Source organism: Emys orbicularis, chromosome 1, assembly GCF_028017835.1.
Source record: "Emys orbicularis isolate rEmyOrb1 chromosome 1, rEmyOrb1.hap1, whole genome shotgun sequence".
Taxonomy (NCBI): Eukaryota; Metazoa; Chordata; order Testudines; family Emydidae; genus Emys; species Emys orbicularis.
This window is the reverse complement of record NC_088683.1, coordinates 308,767,278-308,782,965: the sequence shown is the minus strand read 5'-3', so window position 1 is coordinate 308,782,965 and position 15,688 is coordinate 308,767,278.

The following is a 15,688-nucleotide window of genomic DNA, read 5'->3' as shown; positions in this document are numbered from 1 at the left end:
CCACCAGCACCAGCAGAAGTCAGCACCTATGGCCACAGTGCCATTGACCTCCACAAGGAGGGACTCAGCGTGAGAGGCTGAGGAAGCAGCAAGGCCCTGTGACGGTGGCAGACCAGGTGCCAGCTCATGCCAAGGCCCCCAGGCCTCACTGAGCACTGACAAACGCAGAGCCGGGAACCAGGCTGGCTCACCATTGTGTTCACACTGTTAGAATAGATGTGAAGTTGATGAGAATGTGTTTGGTGTTTAGAAATACTGAAATGCTTGTAGGATGCTGATCTCACTTATCACATCACTGGAGCCTATGGTGTAGTTACATCAAGCGTTTGCATTGTAAACCTCTTATTGTGTAACTCAACTTCCTTGATCCCACACACACCCCGCCCCCAGACACACCCATGAAGGGGAGCCAAGCACCGACCTACACTCGTTCCATCTGTGTGAGCTCTGGGGGAAGGAAATAAGGCCTGACCAGAAAGATCTGTATCACTGCCGGGGATTGGCATTCAGGGAAGGCAAGATTTCTAAGCATAAGCAAGGGATCCACAAGCAGCTTAGCTTGGGTTAGCCCTAAAGGTCGCATAGAGCAGCAGTTCTCAAACGTTTGTATTGGTGACCCCTTTCACACAGCAAGCCTATCAGTGCACCCCCCTTATAAATTAAAAACATTTTTTATATTTAAAACTATTATAAATGCTGGAGGCGAAGCGGGGTTTGTGGTGGAGGCTGACAGCTTACAACCCCCCAGGTAATAAGCTTGCAACCCCTTGAGGGTTCACGGCCCCCAGTTTGAGAACCCTGGTATAGAACTTGCACATTACAGCAGCTTCTACTGCCTTTTGGAACCTGACTATACCTCACTTGTGTGCGTCTGTTACCTGCTTTCACCTAGTGAATAACTCTCAGTTCTTTTCCCTACTTAATAAATCTTTAGTTAGTATCACAGGATTGGCTACAAGCATTGTCTGTGGTTTGAGATCTGAGGTACAATTGACCGGGGGTAAGTGACTAGTCCATTGGGTGAGGGAGTAACCTGAATACTGCTGTGATTCTTGGTGTAAGGGCCCATTTATCACAAAGGCCGGCTTGCCTGGGTGGCAAGCTAGACCCAGGTGCAGCCAAGGACTGTCTGTGACTCCATGGTAAGGCTGTTATAGTGCTTTAGGAGTTCACGCTTGTTACTTGGTGAAATCTTTACAGAGCACAGAGCCTGTTTGGGGTTCGTGCCCTGGTTTGTACAGTCTGCCCTGACATTGGCACACACGTTCGTGAGCCACTCCAGGCAGCTTGGCAGCCCCATGACCCTGCTCCTCATGCAGCCATCAGCACCGGTGCAGAGTGGGTGAGGTGCCCCCACCCGGGCAGGCAGCATGTCCTGCCCACTCCACACTGGGGCTGCTGCAGGGCAGTGGGGATCAGGCCCCAGCTGCCAAGAAACAACAGCAGCACCAGCTCAGAGCACCTGCTACCTGCTTAGCTTGGGTTAGCCCTGAAGGTCGTATTGGTGACCCCTTTCACACAGCAAGCCTATCAGTGCAATCCCCCCTTATAAATTAACCTGGTCCCATCCTGGGAGAGTTCCACTTACCTGAGATATCAACTGGCATGGAGATGCAGCGGCTCAGCAGTGGCACTGCAGAGGGCTCCAGGGACCCCAGCTTGAGCTGATCAGCTGTGAGGGTGACACTCACATCCCGTTACACTGGCACAGCGAGCACACGGAGTCCAGAGCCTCCCCTGCCCTGGGTCGGACCCTGTAGCCAGGCCACCTCCAGGGGCAGGATTGGTGACGAGAGCCACTCCACAGCTGTCATGGCATATGGAAGGTGTGGACCAGTTCCGTGCAAGGGGAGTGCCCGGGCCTCCACCCCGCTCCCTGCAGCACAGCACCCCGTACTGAGCCCTTCTGCATCCTTGACTTCTTTCACCCCTGTCCGGTCCATGCCCAGCTCAGTTGCTCTGAGGGGGAGCACAGCTGCTGCATTCCCCTCCCTGAGCCAGGGCAACCCTTACCCAGGTCCTTGGCGCTGGCATCTGGCTGCCTCCCAGAGCTCTCTTTATGGTCGTCGATGGAGGAGACACTGATGACGCGCTTGCGACGCGCTTGCTGTGTCTGACAGGGCTGGTGCGCGAGGCATGGCTGGGCTGGGGGAAGAGCCGCAGTGGCTGCATCTCCTCCATGACACAGCTGGCATCAGCACCAGGCCAGGCTGGGCAGTGCCAGCCTGGGGACCAGCCACACCCACCACTCAAGGCCAATAGGGGCCATTCAGAGCATCTCGTCTGACCTCCCCCATCACGCAGGGGGCAACACCTCCCCCAGTGAGTCCTGCCCCCACCCCAGAGCAGAGCTTAGGCAGAGGGACGGGGACGGGCACAGGGACGGGGACGGGCACAGGGACGGCTTGGCTCCCCTCACTTGGCTGATGGCCCAGGAGGGAACATGCTCCACGCCAGCAGCCGCATGGCTTGTGTGAGGGAGACCCGTGTCCACGGAGCTGCGTAACGTGGGAGGGGTCAGATGTGCCACTGTAGACAAGGAGAGCGCAGAGCCCAGCTGAGCCCAGAGCGCCAGGTGCTGCCGCCACACGATGGCCCCGCAAAGCTTGCTCTCGGGCTGCTGGCTCCTTGGCAGCTGGGGCGCAGGGGGTCACAGCGCTGGCCCAGTGACCCATCTGAACGCTGGGCTGGTTCCTCTGGCATCAGAGGATGGACCCGGCTGTTCCCACAGGCCTTGGCTCCACCCTGAGCCAGGTGCTCCACCCAGCAAGGCAGGGAACGCTGCTCCAGCAGCCAAGTCTGAGGGCAGAGCAGGGCTGTGCCGGGAGAGGGGCTGCTTGGGTGCAGGATTCTCCACCTCTCCAGAGCCGCCAGGCCGGGAGTTAAGGCGTCTCACTGTGACTTGCTGCCAGCAGGGGGCACCCTGCCAGGCCCTGCTCCATCCCTGCTGCACAGGGATCCCCCCCTTGCAGACACAGGGGCTTTGCTCGGGGGGTTCTAGCTCTTTCTGTCCCCTCCCCAGCCAGGTGCCGGCCTCCAGCCCCGCTAGTGGGACCAGGGTTTGGACACTGGCCCAAGTCTGGCCCAAACTGCCATGGGCAGGAGGGACCGGGGATGGGAAGGACGAAGGTTCTGGTGCAGGGAGCAGGACCCACCACTCCCGTGGGAGGAGCTCCAGGGCCGGGCCCATCACTCCCGTGGCTGAAGAGTTCATTAGTCAGCCTCAGGTAATTGTGCAGGGCCAGGAAGGTGACTCGCTGCAGACGCACCACGATGATCTGGAAGGGAAGGGGAGAGTCTAAGCGTGCGGCACAATGCAGGGGAGGGGAGGACATCAGCACATGGGATGGGGGCCGAGGCCGCACTCACCTGCACCACCCGCACCAGGCTCTCGGGGTACTTCTCGAAGACGGCAGAGAAGGCCTCGACCGGCAGCCGCAGCATTGTGGAGTCCTCGCCCACCCGCGCAGACACTGTCCGGTACGGCCGCTGGTGTCCCTGCTACGGAAACCACCGCTAAAGTCAATGTCATGTTGGGGATTTCCCCAGCCTGGGTGTGTGCCAACAGAGTTGGCTTTCACTGCCCTCTCTGAAGCCCCAGTGCAGGCTGTGGGGCAGAGGTGGGAAGGGGCATGGCAGGGGTGGGGGAACAGCCAGAGCAATTCTTAGCTCACAGTGGTCTCTTAGGAACTATGGCAAGTTTATGCAGGCCAGAGAATCCCGTGAAAATCAGTGTCGGTTCTGAGCCCAGCGTAACGAGGGCACAACAGAGAACTTTATTAAAGAGTGAGTGGAACATGCTGCTTCAGGGCCAACACAACGCTTAACTTTAGTCTCTTAATAATTTGCATATTTAGTAACGTTTCCAAAGAGCAAGACGTAAGCACGTTGCTAGCAGTCATAGAGATGCAGAAAAGCAGAAGTAACTGCACAGCTTCCTCTTTCAGAACCAATGTCTGTTTGGTTAACTCATAGTCTTCCCCTTTTACAGGGTGAATGTGCTTGAAAGTGTGGTTTTGAATTCGGCATGTGTCTTCTTTTATTAGTAACACACTGACTCAGAAGTAGGGTGACCAGACAGCAAGTGTGAAAAATCGGGACGGGGGTGGGAGGTAATAGGAGTCTATATAAGAAAAAAACCCAAAATCGGGACTGTCCCTATAAAATCAGGACATCTGGTCACCCTACTCAGAAGGTGGTGCTCAAATCCCAGTTTGGTTTAGGCTCGGGTTTGGACTTTGAAGCTGAATCTGGGCCAGGGTTTGGGCTTTAATGGCACTGAAATCTTGGAGCTGTTCTAATGAGATTTTGGCCCAAAATAAGAGTGGCTGTTCCAGCTTGTGAGATTTTGGGTTCATGTAAGGATATAGTTCAGTATTTGCATCCATCTGCAACCAAGTCCACAGGTGTTGGTTTGGTTCCGGGGATTTTAATTGTTCCTCCTGCCAACCACTCAGTTCTAAAATTCAAAGGGCTATACCGTTAATGTTCTATTTCTGACCCCCTTTAACAAGGAGTAACCTTGTATTGATGTAGCTTGTTTTTACTGACAGACCCCATCTGCTTTAATAGTTTAAATAGGAATCACTTCACTATTATAATGTAGCTACCTCTAGGCTGAAATGCAACAACAATGCACAGCTGCACTGCACAACCATTTAGAACAGGAGGGGAAGGAGAATCATGGTTAAGCGAAATGCCAGGAGCAATTCACTGCAGAAGGTGGGATAATTGAAGGAAAATGGGGTTTTTGGTGGGATAGTCTCTGGCTGAGCCCATGGATTTTGCCACTTCATCAACCTCCTGAATTGTAGCAACCTTCCTTTAACCAGGAGTTGAACGCTTTGATGTCCATTTGTGCAACTGTTAGATTAAGTAGAGAGCTGGCACAAGAGTGACGTGAGAACCCGCCTCACTCCAGAAGTGCACTGCCTCTGCAGGAGCTAGACTTGAGTGCAGAGTATTAGCCAGAGGAGCATCCAGCTCGCTCATAAATGTTCATTTGTATTTAAAAGGCAGACAAGAGAAAAGCCAAGGAAAGCTTCCCAAGATAGTTAAGACTATTGTCCCTCGGCCCGCGCCACTTCCAGAAGCTCCCATTGGCCTGGAGCAGCAAACCGCGGCCAGTGGGAGCCGCGATCAGCCGGACCTGCGGACGCGGCAGGTAAACAAACTGGCCTGACCCACCAGGGGCTTTCCAAGTTTGGGAAACACTGGTTTAGTGTAATGCTGCCTTTTTGAGGCATTTTCTCTTTAAATATGGCTGCCCTGGGCCAGAGCAAGTGGGGGGCCTTTCCCCACCCCTTCCATTGGCAGTTCCACCCCTGTTCTGCCCCTTCCACCTGCGGCCCTGCCCATGGCCTCACCCCCTTCTGCCTCTTCCCCTGCGGCCCCACTCTGTTCCAGCCATGGTCTGCCCCATTCCATCCCCCCAGTGCGGCCCCGCAATGTGTTTGTTCCTTTCTGCAGCTCCCCAGACTGGAGAAGTTCTGTCCCCCCTCCAGCTATGGCCCTGGCTGCAGTGAGGAGTGAGAGCTCCCCCAGCCCTGAGGCCACAGCACGGGGCGAGAGCTCCTCCAGTCCTGGGACCGCAGCCTGGGTTGGGATTCTGGGGCTTCCCCCACCATCCCACGCTTCTGCCAGGGTGTGGGATCAGGGCACAGGGACTTCCCCTGCCCTGCCCAGCACTCCTGCCATCGAGCGGGGTTGGGGAACGGGGGCACCCATTTTTCCAGGACCCCCAATTGGTCAGGGCCCCTGGGCACAGGCCCCGTTGGCCCAGTGGCTAATCCACCACAGGCTATGCTATATGGAGATATATGCGTCTAAAGATGCTGAATAACGGCCTTAGCTGTGGAATTAGAAGGCCTGGTCCTGTGAGTCTGCAAGTGTCCTCAGCACCGTCCTTGCAGGACAAGTTTAGAGACAGGTGGGGCATGGCTGCCCTCAGGATGCTATTTGTCTGATCAGCAAATTTCAAGAACTTTTATATGTTCTGTTTATGGCCCCGAAAGCAGCTTTAAAGTGGTACAACCACTGTACCAGAAAAAGCCCAATCACTGCAGTATCCTTGAAAGGAGGAGTGCATTTTACCCATGAACATGTCACAGTCCTACTTCAACAGCAGGTGGCAGCAAAACTTGCTTTCCACTTGTGCTGATCATGTTCATCTACTGCCATTAGTTTCAAACATCTGCCCTCAGATTAGTAATAATATTAGTCTGTTAGTGACAAACCTTCTCACTTCCTGAATCACAAGAGATGTTGTGCAAAATACCCTTTGATTTACAGAGGGGGCCTTTCCCACAGCTTCTGCTTGAGCCAGGTGAAGTAGGAACAAGAGGAAAGCAGCAAGCTGAGATAAAATATTTTCCCCACAGCCAAATGTAATAGTTGTTGTGTGCTCTTTTGCTTCTCAGTTAGAGTGGCAGCACATACAAACAGCTGGGGAAACAACTTCCTAGGCATTTGGTTACTCTGGTAAAGTTTTGTCCAGCTTTTATCACATCATTTTTATATCCTCTTTCAGACAAATTGCACTCAGATGTTTTGTGAACTTGCATTCTAGAAGGCAGCACACCAAATGTGGCTTTTAAGGAGCTTTTCTAAAACGTGTGAAGTTACATAATTTATTTGTGCATTGTTACCTTACTGCACATGCAAATTGGGGGTTTGCACATGTAAATAGCCACTGAAGCATCTAACTGTCCATTTTTGCAAGCAAATGCATCTGTACAAGTTCAGCAAACGCACCTACGAATGAAGTGCACAAATTCTGAAGATCTGGCACTTATATAAATCACAGAAAACAAAACATTGTATCATCACTTATATTTGTGTCCTGTTCAGAACCAGGTACATTATTGGTCCTTAACAAATAATAATGAAGCACCCAGTCAAAGCCAAATAATAGAAGAAGGGAGAGCAATTAAGAGGAATAGGCAAAGGAGAGAATGTCTTTCAGTTGCGATGTACAAAGAAGTGTAGGCCTTGCCTACACTGGAGATTTGCGCTGGATACAGCCATCAGTTGTCAGCAACCTATATAGCTGTGGCAGTGCAAACCCCAAGTGCATACAAAGAAAGCTGTGATTTGAAATTGGGGGGATCTGCAGTAGTGCAGCAGGATAAACTTCACCGGGGCAAACTCCAACTTTCCTTGTCTACAAGAGGGAGGGCCAGCCCACAACATTTTGGCACCTGAGGCAGGGAGCTCAAATGATGCCCCCATACCCTCTCGCTTGGGCCAAAACTTTGAAAGGTCTCAATTCTGCCTTCTTCCTGTTCTACTCCTCTCATGGTACTGCTCTGCTACCTACCCCAGTAAAGGAGAACTAACAACTTAAAATGCCTTGTTCAAAAATTTTAAGTAACACTTAACTGTCAAATGCCTGAACAGCAAATGTAACTTTTCTTGTCTGCATAGTAAACACTGGCATTTTTATCTGTTTGAATAATCAAAGTGGTGCTTTCTGTGCCTTCTTGGTTGCAAAGATTTGAACTGCTTCCTGCTGAAGGTCCACAGTCTGGGCCAGCTCATGCTCTATTGAGATGGTTGCAAGGCCGACCAGCCTCTCCTGTGTCATTGTGGTGTGTAGATGTGTTTTTATTAACTTCTGCTTGGAGAAGCTGTGTTCTCCACTGGCAATTGTTACAGGAAGTGTTAGAAGTAGGCGCAGAGCAACAGAAGCATTTGAAAAGATATTGGTCATCTTATTTGTGCACATATATTCCAGAACAGCCTTTGGAGTTGATCCTGCTGAAATGTATCTTGAAATGGCTTTCAGTTCATCACCTAAATCACTCGCATCAATATTGCGCATGTCATAATGTGTCAACTCTAGTGCCCTGCATTGCTGGTGTAGGTCTTCAGGTATAGTGAGGAGTTTTGGAATATCATACAACATCCCAAATATACTGCTGTGTTCCTTGAGCTGCATGAAATTTTCTTCAACTGACTGTATTGCGCAATCTAGCACATGGTTAAAGAATTCAACTTTGAATTGTTTGGGGTCTCTTATGGGATTATCCCATGCCTTGTAATCAAAATGTCTTCTTCTTTGGTGACTCTTGTATTCTTGAATGGGTGGGAAAATAGCTTGAGTGAAGTTCCTCTGCTAACTTCTGTGCACTCTTCAGAATGCTTTGAAATCCCTCATCTGACCGGTAAGACTGTAGGTATGACTTTGCTTTGTCCAGTTGTTCCATTGCTCCAGATATATCAAGCACCTTGGAGTCTCTTGATTACAACATTTATTTCAAGCAGTATGTCATGCCACACTAAGCCACACAGAAATTTGAAGTTATGTATGTTTCTGGTGATTCCATTTCCCTCTGCCACTGTTCTCCCACGAACAGTTCCCTAGTATTATCCTCCATAATGGCAACTATGGCATCATCTATCTTCTCAATTTGGTGTTTGATAGGCTTTATCACCTCCACTCAACTTTCCCATCGTGTGGCACTCAGTGGTTTCAGTGTCAGAGAGGATGTTCCCAGATGTTGCTTCAAAATTTGCCATCGATGAGTTGATGCAGAGAAAAATACATAGATGCTTTGAATTACATTAAAAAATTCAGCAGCCTCACTAGAAGCTGATGCTGCATCACTGACCACCGAGTTCAATGAATAAGAACTGCATGGGACAAAAAAAGCTCGAGGGTTTAACTCTCGGATCCGTGTCTGCACGCCTCTGTTCTTTCCTCTCATGTTGGCACCATTAGCCCTGACCTCTCATGTCAGCAATCGCAATTCCCGTATCTTCCAGCTTTTTAAGAAGCACATTTGTCATACCAGCTCCTGTAGTATCATCAATATCAATAAATTCTAGAAAATGCTCTCTGACAGTCACCGTTGCAGGGACAATTTCACTAGGTTCTGTTGTTGTTACAAAACACACCATTAAAGTAATTTGTTCCGTATGGCTGATGCCAGGTGTGCAGTCCAGAATAACAGAGTAATATCTTGCTGACTTCAGATCTGCCACCATCTTCTGTTTGACTTTTGTTGCCAGTAACTGTATGATCTCATTTTGAATTGTTTTTCCAAGGTAGTGGTGTGTGTACATTTCTTTGGTAGTGACTCTTCTTAGATGCTCCTGGAGTACAGCATCAAACTCAGCCATCAGTGCCACAATTTTAAGGACGTTTCCATTGTTTGGCACATACAGCTGATCTGAAGTGCCATGCAGTACTAGGTTTTGGGTAGCAAGCAGTCTCACAATGGCAACGAGCCTTTTCAGACTCTGATGCAATCTTGTCTTGATGCTGATCATCTATGGTGGCCTTTAACCTTAGTCTCATCTCAAGCTCTTTCCACCTCTGGAATGCTCTCTGGTGATTTGCTGCCTTCTCATGGCATGCCAGATTTCTAGCCAGATTTTTCCAGTCCTTTGTTCCTGTAGAACCCAATGTGGCTGGAACATTAGACTGGAAGAGTTTGTAACAAAAACAGTATGCAGCATTCTGGGTTTTTGAGTACATAAGCCATGGCCTCTCCACTTTGTCACCATTGGGGATTTCACGCCAGTAATGTGTTGGATGGAAACTTCTATTTTCATTGTTCTTGGGGAACATGAAGTTTTTCACTTGCTGTGGCCCATGCAGTACAAGGATGTCCCTCAGGCTACTGTTCAAATGGGTCCACAATCCTGGATTATCTAGACTTAAGGAAGTAAACTCAGCAGCAGCTGTTTCTTGCACCTCCACCACACTCTTCTCTGATCTACACTTTTCTTCAGGAATGTGCAGGTTACATCCATTTGAGATGGAGATATGGATGCTGCAATAGCTGCCAGGTCACCTGCACTCTGACTAACTGGAAGATCAGGGATCTCCTCACCACTCACATCCTCACTGGGACCGGAAGGCTCACCGTGAACATTTGTGTCTATGTATCTCAGGGGAGCTCCTTCCTGCTTAGACAGAAATGCTTCCTTTGCTTTCTTTCTTTTTCTGAATGCTGCCCCAGAGGGGCATTTTCTTCTTTCACTCATGACTGCTGTTCTGTGCCAGCTATAGTGGCTCTCAACACTCAATTGAAGGGGACAAATAAGCAGGCTGGTAGCAGGGCCTGAGTGAGGGAAGATATCAGCGTTTTAAGGGCCTAACTGGCTCCTACTAATTCAGTTGACTGCCTGTTCTCCTCAAGTGGGTTTAGGGAAGCAGCAGGAAATAGGAAGCTCCCTGAGAAGCTGGTGTTAATCAGACCAGGCTCTTGGGGGTGCTAGAGAGGTATATAAGAGGCTCCTCCTCCTCTCTCTCCCTGCAGCTCCTGGTGCTTTCTGTTATTCCCTCTCACCTTTTCTCCTGCCTGCCTGTTATGTCTCTTGTGCCCTCCTTCCTCCAGAGAGAATACATATGCACCAGCAGCAGACACAATTTTCTACACTCTGGGTCCTAGGGGTGCCCCCCCACAGTCTGGCACCTGAGGCGGCCGCCTCAGTTCGCCTCATGGTAAGGCCAGCCCTGACAAGAGGGATTTGCACTGATGCAGCTACACTAGTCGCTGGCTAAGCATGGCTGAATTAAAGCCAAGTCCTTACCATACGCAAGTATGGCGAGTTAGGCTGGGACACGTGTAGGCTGTTCCAGATAGCAATAACTGCTGAGGAACAGACTGTCACACTAAGAGTAGCGAGGTTGTGAGTGAGGACAGAAAGAAGGCTTGCATCTGATGAGCGAGAGAAAGTTTAATAGCTGGAGCAATTTTGTTGACACTTTTGTAAGCCGGCTGGAGCAAATGTGTAGTATTATTAGGCATTAAGCATAGAGGTGTTGTAACTTTTCCTGTTTTTTTTTTCCCCAGCAGCTTGCTTGCCCAATATACATGTGCTTGTAACTGCACTGAGTTACAGTCTGCTCTGTCTGCACGTTTGTAGAGGCCTACAGCAAATGATCACTCTCCGACAGAAGAGGTCTTAACTTCTGGGATGAGTTATAGCAGGGGTCGGCAACCTTTGGCATGCGGCTATCCAGGGTAAGCACCCTGGCGGGCTGGGCCGGGCCGGTTTGTTTACCTGCTGCGTCTGCAGGTTCAGCGGATCGCGGCTCCCACTGGCCGCAGTTCGCCGCTCCAGGCCAATGGGGGCTGCGAGAAGCCGCGGCCAGCACATCCCTCGGCCCGCGCTGCTTCCCGCAGCCCCCATTGGCCTGGAGCAGTGAACCGCTCCAGTGGGAGCCGCGATCGGCTGAACCTGCGGACGCGGCAGGTAAACAAACCGTCCCGGCCCGCCAGGGTGCTTACCTTGGCGAGCCATGTGCCAAAGGTTGCCGACCCCTGAGTTATAGGATGTACCAAGTAATCACTGTCTCAATTTTTTTTGCCTGGAAGATAAATGATATAAAATCTGCTAACAAATGAAAGAAATACATGTTGGAGAGGAGCCTCTACTGCAGGGAAGTAGTTAGCTGTCAAAAGTCCAGATACAATCCAAACCTACAACATTTCATTTCAGAATTAATGTTGCCAAGTCAAGACTATAGCATCAGGGAAAAGAGACCATGCACTTAAAAGCAGAAGAAGTGAATATAAGACTCCTGCTGCCCTTTGGACATGCTTCTTTTGTATGCTGGGGCAGCTTTGCAAGCCAGTGTCAAAGTGTACCTGTATTAGGTGTAGAGCTGCAGTCTCCCGGCACAAGCAAACAGACAGCACCTGGTCCCAAAACATAGGCTTGTTCTATTTAAGGGAGGTAAATCTATTAGCTATTATCTATGGCCCAGATTTTCCCTCCCTTCTCCCCTCCCCACCAGTTCTCCACATGGCACAGATCTCCACCTCTGTGTGTAAAAAAGAAGGCGGGGATTTCAAGTGCCTCCACAGTACAATTCCCCCTCCTTGCATCCTATGAAGGAACCTTAAGTTTTTTCTAAACTACACTCAACCATTAGGGATGGGGATGGGGATTGGGACCGCATATGTTCATATGTGTGTGGAAGGGCCTTCTCATGGAGTCCCTCCTCATGCTCAGAACTGCTTCGGTTTCCCCACTGCAGACCATCCTCCTCAGACTGGTAAGGGACTTTGGCTGGAGTCTGCCCCTTCCAGTGCAAATGTGCAACCAAAGCAAAGTTCAAACAGAAAGCAACAAAACCGTCCTTCCCCATTGGTGACAGAGGTATTCACAGTCCTTCTGCCCTGCCCAGGCTAAGTTCTTTCCCCTCATAGGGCCACAATGATTTACACAGTCTCTTTGTTCCTAGGTAACAGGGTGTCCCCACATTTTGTCACTCTTTGGTCATGGGATTTCACCACTGCTTTTAGGTGGCGGCATAAGGGCACCCGGGCCCTCCCTCTCTCCTTTGACCTTGGGCCCCTATATGTCCAAACTGCCTCATTTCCTAGTCTCCAGGGTCACTTCCTATTTCCACCTGTTTGTCTGTATTTGGGGCCTTTTCCCTGACCTCTTCCCAATTGTGTTCCACCAAACCTCTCCCAGACTCCATTCTTGGCTCCATCTCAATATGCTAATCTTAGTTCAAACGCTGGATCCCTATTGAGCTCTTCCTCCACAGCATTCAAGCCCCTCGCAAACACCTGCCTCATGCCTGGTCTCACCCAGTAAAAAGCTAGGGCCTCTTATATAGTCCTGGGCCCTGCCCTATGGCTGCAGCAGGCCATGCTTACAGCCTGTGGTCACATGATCCCCTATTGGATTACAATTCCCAGAATGCCAGGCCTGTTGCAACAACATACCCATTCATGTACAGTGCCCGCTCCTGCTCCAGCTGAAGTCGATGGCAAAAACCTTTCATTGCTCACTGTCAAAAGGATCAGGGTTGGGCCCAAAACTAATCACACACGAAAATCTCTCTATTAAATGTAATTATTCGCTTGATCAGATCCTGTTTTCTTCAAATAGAACCACTGTGAGGAAACTGAGTTGTAAGTTTGAAGGGTCAATAGCAAGCCATTTTTGAGCTAGAGAGGGCAACGAAACATTAGAAAAGTGTCAAATCAGGGTAATATTCTTAATGAGTTTTAGCTAACGAGGTTTCTTCAGCTTTTACTGAACCGTTTTCCTTTGCCTTCAGGGTAAATGGGAGAATTTTAAAATCCGGAATTATAGGGAAGCTAAAATAGAGCCATATAATGCAAGCTGGCTGTGCCCTTAGCTCTCGTATCGTCTATCCATAATGACCTATGTAAAAATGAAATGTATCGTCATGTACCAAAACTGCTGTATCAGTATGGCTCCTGCTTTTTTAGGGTTTATTCATTTCATTTTTCAGGGTTTATTTTTTTTTACCAATTTTTGAGTTTTATGTACTTTACTCATTACAGTAGTATATGTTGTCATGAGTAATCTCTTTGTAATGTCCCCTAGTGCGCTTTAACATAGTACGTTTCAAACAGCACTGCGTTAAAGCACACTAGGGAACCTTTAGTGTGCACCAGCAGGGTCTACACGGACTAGTTAATGCACAACACATTAGCACACTTTAGCCAATCACACTCCAGTAGTCTGCATTACTGTTCTGTGGTGAGAAGCCCTTAGATACAAGTAACCATTTCCAGTGTTCATTGGATAAACACCAATTTCAAATTTTTTTGGTATTGGTTTTTTTAAGTCTGTGTTTATCAGTTAAAAATAAAAAAAACCAGAAGCTCTATGCATAAATTCCTGAAGTAGGGACAATACAGTTAATATTGAAATAAATTAATCTGGCAAAGTAATTTAACAGATTGGTCATTGTTGCCTTATTAGCATGGCATGGTCAAGTTTGAGCCTGATTTTCCTTTCTCACCAGTTTGACACCTCTGTTACCTATTGATTTGAATGGAGTTTCTCTAGAAGTACACATGTATACATACCCTACCAAATTCACGGTCCATTTTGGTCAATTTCATGGTCATAGGATTTTTAAAATAGTAAATTTCATGATTTCAGCTATTTAAATCTGAAACTTCACAAGTGTTGTAATTGTAGGGGTCCTGACCCAAAAAAGAGGGTTTTTTGGGGGGGCGGGTTGCAAGGTTATTGTAGGGGGGTGGCGGTACTGCTACCCTTACTTCTGCACTGCTGCTGGCAGCGGCACTGCCTTCAGAGCTGGGGACTTGGCCAACAACCACTGCTCTCCAGCTGTCCAGCTCTGAAGGCAACACAGAAGTAAGGGGTCAATACCATTACCCACCTAGAATAGCCTTGCAACCCCCCTGCAACTCCCTTTTGGGTCAGGACCCCCAATTTGAGAAACGCTGGTCTCCCCGCTGAAGTCTGTATAGTATGGGGTAAAAGCACACAAAAGACCAGATTTCCCGGTAGGAGAATAGATTTCATGGTCCATGATGCATTTTTTATGGCTGTGAATTTGTAGGGCTCTACGTATAAATGAGGGGAGAATCAGACCTGAACGATTTAGCAGAGGCGGTTAGAAAAAGTAGTGTGATGTGAACAGGTGTCAGTGTTTATTCAGCTGAGATGCACCAGCTTTGTTTTAGTCTGTATGTTTTGATTACATTTGTCACCTCACCTTGTCAGAAAAATGATGTGAGTTGCTCCTGCTACCTTGTTTTTTAAGAAGAGAATGATAGCAAACAATACAGCTTAAGACCTTTTTTTACATTGTTCTATACAAAAAAATATCAGAGGTGGTTAAAACTTCAGAATAAAACATACCAGTAGGGGATGCTGGTACACAAGTAAAGATTGTTCTACATTAAAGGCTTAGGAACAGGTCCTTCCTTTCTCCTCTCACCCCCCCTCCCCCTTTTCACGGTGAGTGGTCGGAAGTAGATGTATGTAAGTGGGTGAGTAAAGCCCAAGTGGCACTGGTCTGAGCTTGGTCCTAGCTTCTGCAGAAAGAACAGCTGGATTCTCCACACAAGCCCTGAGAACACTTCACACTCTCCAATTTTCTTTATCTTTGTCCATCCTTAGACTATTTTTTTAAAGTTTATTCATGCATAACAGACACCAAGCTTTTCACAGTGTTAATGTAGCCATGTTGGGCCCAGGATACTAGCGAGACAAGATGAGTGAGGTAATAGCTTTCATTGGACCAACTTCTGTTGGTGAAAGATGCTTTGGCACTTACATAGAGCTCACATAGAGCTCTTGTTCAGCTTTAACACTATCCATTACCACCAGGCTAAGTAATGCAAGCACTCGGTTTTCTGCCCCTTGGAACCTGGCAGATGTGACTAGAAGCTGGCTTTTATGCGTATGCTACAGAAATGCTGAGCAATGCAGCCTCTCATTTGGAATTCCATTAGCCTAGAATCTATTGCTGAATTCCCCAGGGCAAGCCTTTTCGCTGGTCCTAAAAATAAAGAAAAACAATACTGGAAAAATCTCCAGGGCATCTGATATCAAATGTTTGGCCTTTGGAAGAAATGGGAACATGAGTGCCTTAATGATCTTCAATTGTCAGAAAAAGCCCTTATAACAATATATCAGAGGGGTAGCCGTGTTAGTCTGAATCTGTAAAAAGCAACAGAGGGTCCTGTGGCACCTTTAAGACTAATACCTTAGTCTTAAAGGTGCCACAGGACCCTCTGTTGCTTATAACCATAGTTGTTTGCAGTGGTGTGGTAGCTGTATTGGTCCCAGGATACGAGAGAGACCTGAAGAAGAGTGCTGTGTAGCACAAAAACTTATCTCTTCCACCAACTGATGTAGGTCCATTAAAAGACATTTCTTCATCCACCCTTGTATCCCTTGTGACCATAGGCAGCCAGGCATACGT